Genomic DNA, 8206 nt, shown 5'->3' with positions numbered 1-8206 from the left:
CCCTCTCCCTATGTTAGGTCGGTTGTTAGGCCGTTAGGCAAGGTGTAGGCTCAATTTTTCCATTCCTCAACGCATCCTCGTTGTCGACTGGGTTATGGACGTAGCGATGAAGCTGGTAGTTTAGGCTACAACACTGATAGTTGTGATTCAGGGATGACTCACATTGATTCACAAGTGAGTTGTTCGTCATGGTGGTAAGCATGCCATCTGTTATGGTCCAATGTTAATCCAGAAAGAGGAGAGGGTGGCTAATCTGAACTACATCTACAACTGCAACGACACAAAGATTATGTGGATGCTTCGAATGGAAAGAGCACCTTTTGCTAGGCTTGAGCAGACTTTCGGGAGCAGGGGCTACTACAAGATAGCATCCACACCAGTGTGGAAGAGCAAGTAGCCATGTTCCTTCATGTTGTTGGTTGATACGTTTTCAACATATCTATAGATTATGATTATTTCATCCTATTATATTATCAATCTTGTATGTTATATGTTGTTTTATATTCATTTTGGGAATTAAGTATTAACTCCGTGTCCAGTGACAGTTCCTGCATTTCTTTGCCTATTTGTTTGTTTTGCGGAAAATCCGTACCAAACAAAGTCCAAACACGATAAAATTTTAGGGGATATTTTCTGAATCAGAAGAGGCCCTAGAAGCTTCATGGGATGCACCAGACTTAGAGCGAGGGAGGCACAATATGAGCTTGTGGGTCCCATGTGGCCACGGTTAACCTAATACTAGCGCTATAAATTCCCTAAAATCCAGAAACCCCCAGAGTGAGACAAGAAACAATTTTATGGCCATCGCAAGTCTCTGTTATTCTGCGATCCCATCTAGAGGCCTCCGCCAGTACTTTGCCGGAAGGAAATCCATCAGGTGGCCATCTTCATCAACTTTGTTGCCTCCATGATGATGTGTGAGTAGTTCCAACAGGACCTATGGGTCCATCGCAGTAGCTAGATGGCTCTCTCTCTCTCTCTCTCTCTCTCTCTCTCTCTCTATCTATCTATCTATCTTTGATCTTCAATACAATAATCTCTTCCATGCAATTCTCACGGTGTTTGTTGGGATCCGATGAATTTTAGGTTTATGATTAGATTATTTATAGCCTTGTATTTGTCTCCGATCTATCTATCTTTTTTGGCCAACTAGATTGATTTATCTTCAGTGGGTGAGGTGCTTGATAATAGGTTCAATCTTGCGGTCTCCTTACTGTATGACATGAGAAGTTGCAAGGCACGTATTTGTATTGTTGCCATAAGGGTAATATGATAGGGATATAACATATTAATTTATCTTACTTTGTCTACATTATGTTAGCTTGCTTAAAGCATTATTCTGTTTGTTATGAACATAATACCTTAAGATGCATGCTGGATAGCGGTCGGGCGGTGAAGTAATAGTAGTAGGTGCTGACATATTTTGGTCACTTGTCTCTCACGTAATGCATATATATTGACCATGGCATGAAGAATCATCATAACTATGGCGTTTTTCTATCAATTTCCCAACATAATTTGTCTACCCGTCGTTGCTATGCTCATGAGATAGATGCGACTACTGAACCTATGGCCCCCGGGTCATTCACTTTATATTTACTAAAGCCCTAAATATACTTGTTGTATTTTATTTACTTTTATTTTATCAATCTACCACTAACAGATTTAATCCTTGCAGTTGGCGAAACAAGGGGACTGACACCCCTATTGCCTTTGTTGGGTGCAAGTGTTTGTTTGTGTATGTGCAAGTACCCCTTATCTTATTTGTGTGGCGTCTCCTATTGGTTCGTTAAATATTGGTTCTTAACTAAGGAAAATACTATGTGCTATTATACTACATCACCCTTCCTCTTTGGGGAAATCCCAACATTATCACAAGTAGCATTTGTCATAACCAGAGGTTCAGGGTTATGCACAACACGTTCAGGAGATCAATGGAGAACATTTCCATATACTTCAGGCAAGTGTTGTATGTTGTTGGGGAACTTAGAGGAGAGATGAGCAGGTCACCAACTGACTGGACTGCTAGCAAAATTCGCACTAGCCCAAGATGGTACCCATACTTCAAGGTGAGCACCGACAGTATGTAGTTCATGCCTTCATATGCTTGCATTGTTCTGCTATAGCCATAACACCATCTTGTAATGCCATTTCAGGATTGCATTAGGGCAATAGATGGTACTCATGTCAATGCCAGTGTGCTAAGGTCACAATCTGCAGCATACACGGGTAGAAAGCACTACACAACCAAATATGCTTGATGTTGTTGACTTTGATCTAAAGTTCACATATGTGCTAGCTTGCTGGGAAGGATCAGCACATGATGCTAACATTCTCAGTGACACACATGAGTCATCCTAATGGCATCAACATCCCAGATGGCAAGTTCTACCTTAGGAGATGCCGGCTATGCATGTCGGCTAGGTGTTCTTCCACCATTCAGGAAAACCAGGATCATCTAAACAAGTTCGCTGGTAGGAACTACAAAAACTGTTTAACCTAGATGTTGGCTATGTTTGTTGAGAGGGCATTTTGGAGCTCTGGAGAACCGGTTTAAGATCCTGGATCAGAACACTTTCCCCATCCAGGTTAAGCTTGTTCTTGATTGTTGCATTCTGCATAACTGGATTCTGCAATGGGGTTTGTGATGAATTGGTGCCGGAGAAGGAAAATTTTGTGTTGTAGTTTACTGTATGGATGAGCTGTGTTATGCTAAGAGAAAAAATTGTAGGAGGTATCACGGGTATTTCACATAGAGAATTGTTACTGCAGCACATAGATTGGCATAGCATCAAGGGCATTCTACATACACAATATGTTACAGCACAAAAGCACATAACTATCTCTGTATTAAAATATAAGACCTTTTGAGTGAACTGAATCTCACGTTGACTCATCCTGACATCCCTTTTGCGGTAAACAAAGTATGTCATTTTTTACGTGAGCCCACAGATGATCATTGGACGACGATTAAGAGGATTCTTCGGTATGTGCGGCACACCTTGCATACTGGTCTTCGTATTCGCAAGTCCACATCCTACCTAGTCAGTGCATTCGCATATGCTGTACTGGACTGGCTCCTCTGATGACAGGCGGTCCACTAGTGTTTTTGCAGTGTTCTATCGAAGTAATCTTATCTCATGGAGTTCACGCAAACAGGCCACGGTAGCATGATCGAGCACAGAAGCAGAGTACAAGGCATTAGTTAATGCTACAACAGAGATCATCTCGCTAAAGTCTTTCCTCGATGAACTTTGAGTCTACCAAGCACGCGTGTCCGTCCTTTGGTGTGACAATCTTGGTGCCACACCTTTCTGCTAATCTTGTATTCCATGCGCAGACTAAGCACATTGAGATTGACTAACATTTTGTACGAGAACGTGTGGCAAGTAAGGCCTTGGAGATACGGTTCATTCCTACGCAAGATCAGCTAGCAAATGGCCTAACCAAACCTGTTGGTGTATAAGAACTTCAGTTCTTCAGGCACAATCTCAATCCCTCTGGCTGGGATTGAGGGCGTGTGTTAAACAACCGATATATATATTCCTTGTACACCTCGTTTGATTAGTTAGGATTTTAACCTCTCTGTAGCTGATGGAGTAGAAAAATATTACAGTTTACTTTCTGCTGATGGAGTAATTCTTTGTCACCTCCTTGCATATGGCCCAGTGCATATGGATTTAAAAATAAATTCAGTTTACTTTCTGCTGATGGAGGAGCAGAGAAGCAACCAAGAATTTGTACGGGCAAATTGACTACAGCTGAATTTAAACTACAGCAGTCGACACTGTAGCTCCACTTTAAACTGCAGCTTCATTTAAACTACAACAGTTGACACTGTAAACTTAGTTTGACAGAAATCGATGTCCTTGTAAACTTAGTTTGACAGCATTCCTGTCAAATTTAAACTACAGCACATGTCTGAATTCGTTGCCACTGCAGCTTCATTTAAACTTCATTCAAATTGATGTTCACAGCTAACTGAAAGTCCAAGTCAACTGCTACCGTGAAGCTGATTCTTTTCGCACCCATTTGGAGAGCATAGAAAGGCAGCATATACTCCAAATCTGAAAGTTTTCAGTTTCAGTATTATTGCTCAAGCATGTTGCACCCATATTAGTACATTATAAAGCATTGAAGTTGCCTAAAGGTTTTTCGTGCTATCAAGCACAAAACAGAACTGGATATGTAGTTCAGTCTATCAAGAAATTAATCAAATACATTCCTCCTAGGCCCCAGCCAAAAAATGTGGCATGAATGGTTGTCGCTCTAAAATTTGAAAAGGAATTGAAGCACACAAATGCATAAAAAGTTGGTCATCTACTGCAGAGGTACAGCAGAAAGTTGGAAGATATGCTTCAGTAATCACTATTGAGTATTGACCATACTTTTCCAATAAGATGGTACTTGATCAACTGTCCTCACAAAAGTACATCTTCTATAGAACAGACCAATGATGACCAAGAACTAAATGATGCAAAGTCTGCAACCTTCATTCTATAAACATGAGGCGGGTGCCATTCAATCTCTAAAATGCATGATACGTGTATCAATAGCTATACATACATTTCTTATTCCATTCACATAATTTTCTTAACACCCACACCATAATTCAAGCCACATTTTTGTTTACAGCGTCTGATCATGCTACTATAACAGAGACTATGGACAAAGAGAGTTTTTAAGATGATTTACCCTAACATCTTAATACTTCAAGATTTTAACAAAAGAAGAACATATAGTCTAGCAATAAATGGACTAAAGGAATATAGGAGGAGAGTGAAGTGCTCATCTCAATTTAACTGCTTCAGAATCATCAGCAATGAGAAAATATTGATACCCATAACTACATAATAATCAACTTCATGCTCCAGGGTAAGGTTGCTCACCACGCCATCGCCGCCATGTCCTTGCCTTCTCTTCTGGGATCGAAACATCTTGATTTTGAGATGAAACATCATACACAGGGCGAGCTGTATCACCAACACAACACCTGGTACCTCTCCCTTCTTTACTGCAGAAGAAGAACAAAAAATGGAGATATGATGCTTCTTTTCATCTTCTCTACCACTTTCAAGCCCTCAATATATGATGCACTTGGCAATGCACTTGGAACATTTTGTTGACATATCTCCCAGAAGTTAGAAAAACATCAGGATTGTGGTGCATCTACCAATTAGCCATGTTCTAGCAAATAAAGAAAAACAAACTTATCTAGCATGCAGTACAGAATTCAAGTATTTTCTGGAATATATGTCAAACAAATATTTTAGAAGGTTGAACGATAATGCCATACATATAGCAGAGGCATATCCTCAATAGTATTATACTCTTAATCAGAGTCGCCATATTCGTTCATAGTACAGAGGGATAAAAGAATGAAGAGCCAGAAGCTAGCATCAGTGTGGTTGTGAGTAGGGAAAGCTTAGTCCATTCTATGCCTAGCACAACAACAAATCGAAGGCAGTCTGCTTTACATAGCAGAAGTTCCAATTAATAGAGATGAACTGAGCTATAGATCTAAGTGAACCAACTGAAATTCAGAAGCAAACAATTAAGCAAAGGAGAAGTTTTCTCCAACCAGATAATTATTTTCCTTTCTAATTACCTACAGAGAATTAATTACTTCCTTGTTAAGCCCAACTGGTGAAGCAAGCATAACTTTCAAAAGCCTGTCTTGGCAGGAACTCCCATACTACTAACCTGAAAAAAGAAAAGGAAAAAAAGATTATTAAAAAAAAAATTCAGAAGCAGACAATTAAGCACAGGAGAAACTTTATCCAACCAGATAATTATTTTGTAATTTCCTACAGAGCATTAAAATTTCATTGTAAGCAATATTTATAGTAACATTTGTTGGGATACCCTTGGCATCTTCAATTAAGATCTTTAACCCTTGCCATGATGCCACTCGTGAGACAGCCACATACAATTGTGAATTGTCCATGAGAAAACACTGGATTTGGCAAAACAAAATACAATCTATTTAGAAACTTAGAATATTCCTTTGTGTCCACTAAAACAAATTAAGAAGACTGTTTTTCAAATTGCAAGAAAAAATTGATAATACCTTATCAATCTGAATGTCAAATAGATGATTCAGAACTAACACGCAAATGTTCGTAGATAAAGCAGTCGCTCAAGCTGGGGACCACGTCCTTGAGCACAAAGGAAAAGGGGTTATACAATGCATCTAGTTTTAGTCCTAAGACAAGTATATTTCATAGAATTTTTTCAGTTCATGTCACCAAAAGAAAATGTAGCGATAAATACCTCAAGTAATCTTATGCTAGTTAATAGAAACACAACTAAGGCTCAAATTATTATCAGTGTCTGTCTTAAACCAAAAATACAGGACACCATTTAATTACTGAAACATATCAGGTCTTAAGATATCAAAGACAGGGATACACAAAGGCGTTCCTAAATTCAGTAATCCTTAACACTCATACTCTCAAATCAAGCACATGCGACCATAGAAAGTATGACAAGAATATTGGATAACATACCGATAAATTACATAGCTTGCGGGATCAATCAAGCATTCAAGTCCCAAAGAAAGTATTATGTACAGTTCCCCAACTGTCTTGCATTAGCATTTGAAATGATGCCCGGAAGTTAACCATAAAATTACAGTCAACTTATCTATCAATATATTTAACAAAGGAATCTAAACTAAAAAGCTTTGAAAAATAGAATGTATGGTGAAATACTTAATGAGCATATATGGAAATATCTTATACTGAGATGAAACCAGAACTGCTTTGCATCAATGAGCTATAAAGAGAGTTGAAGTGGATTATCAACTATGCCTGTTTTCCCCACTGTAGTGCATTGTCAACCAAGTAAGAGTACTCCAGATCCTCCAAACATTTTTGCAGAGAAGACAAAGGCTCATTGATATAGACAGGGAGACAAATACTGGAGAGATCTTCCTTTCCCTAAATTTTCTTTAATTATTGACCATAATCCTATTGGCTTCTATTTCTCCTTTGGCTCAGGTAACTTATCTCGACGTTTAACAATGGGATACTTGGTAGGTTTGGCAGTATACCATCTGGAGTCTCCAATAGATTCTAATGCATCGCAGCCATTTGTCACAAGTTCCCTCCTTGGAGAAGCACTTTGTAGAGATTGTGCAGACAAAAAAAATCTCTTGTATCAAAGTATGCCACTTGGTCTTCATCAGATTCAGCATCTGCAGCTTGACTTGCAGTGTCCGGATCAGATTCGCCTGCGCTCCCACCTGATAGACAGAACTGAATAAAAACCTGCACATTCAGCAATGCAGTAAAGGATTAATTGGGAGCGTAGGGGACATCACTACTACACAAATTCAGCACCCGAATAAGATTAGAATGTGCCTTTTGCCGACAGAGGATATCATGACCAGCTCGTCGCATGCTACTGGCCTACGGCAAAGGAAAGCATTGAGGCGGACGGCTCCATCATCGAAGCCGTTGACAGCATAAACTAATCTGCGTGTAGTTTAGGAAGAAAAGTAGGCCGGCACCGTCCATGCCCGGGCAAGAGCTGCAGACTTGCTCGGCTTGGTCAATTGATCGAACACCTGGAAGGCGAACTGAGCACGACGGGCTGGAGCATCATATCCACTGATGTACTACCTGGAACCAGGCACCGCCCAGATGGATAGGAGGACGCTACTACTCCGCTCGCTCGCATTCTCCAGGCACGAAGCCCCCCGGCCCGGGACCATGGCCGCCGGCGTAGAAGAGATTGCTGTGCAGCCGCCCGCTAGCTGCGAGCAGATCTGGCAATTGAGGGCCGAGAGAAAAGGAGGGGGAAGCTTGGCGTTCAGCCTTCAGCACCGGCGCCGGGATGGATCCCATTCCCGTCCGCCGATCCGGCCGCCGCGGCGGAGAATCGGGGAATTTTGCGATCAACTCCAATCCAAAATAAATACTCCTATGTCATCCAAAATGTGACCAGACATCGACACATCATCATTTAAAAAAGGAAAAATTCCAAACATCTCACATTTACAAACACTGTCGCATACGGATCCCTTAAGTATGGCCATATAACATCCGGAGGACACTGCTACTAAACTACTCCTGAAATGAAAACAAAAATAGACTGGGACGAGCTGACTCAGACGACGAACTGTCTCCCTCCCCGCCAAGCTAAGCTAAGCCTCGTGTTCCTCTCCCCAGTCCCAACCCCACCGCCACGTCGGTGAGTGAGT

The 8206-nt window shown here is 40.7% G+C and overlaps 1 long non-coding RNA gene across 1 annotated transcript; it reads right to left on the bottom strand.

Moving 5' to 3' along the window:
• Positions 1 to 3670: 3670 nt before the first annotated feature.
• LOC119282569 lies at positions 3671 to 7343 on the bottom strand. Its single transcript, XR_005138790.1, has 5 exons — positions 6071 to 7343; positions 5866 to 5956; positions 5609 to 5703; positions 4890 to 5014; positions 3671 to 4067 (listed from the first exon to the last, which is right to left on the bottom strand). It is a non-coding gene; the product is annotated as an uncharacterized LOC119282569 (long non-coding RNA).
• Between the last annotated feature and the right edge of the window lie 863 nt (positions 7344 to 8206).

This window comes from Triticum dicoccoides, chromosome 3B (assembly GCF_002162155.2).
Source record: "Triticum dicoccoides isolate Atlit2015 ecotype Zavitan chromosome 3B, WEW_v2.0, whole genome shotgun sequence".
In the NCBI taxonomy this organism is placed as follows: Eukaryota; Viridiplantae; Streptophyta; class Magnoliopsida; order Poales; family Poaceae; genus Triticum; species Triticum dicoccoides.
This window is presented reverse-complemented; position numbering and strand designations above follow the sequence as displayed.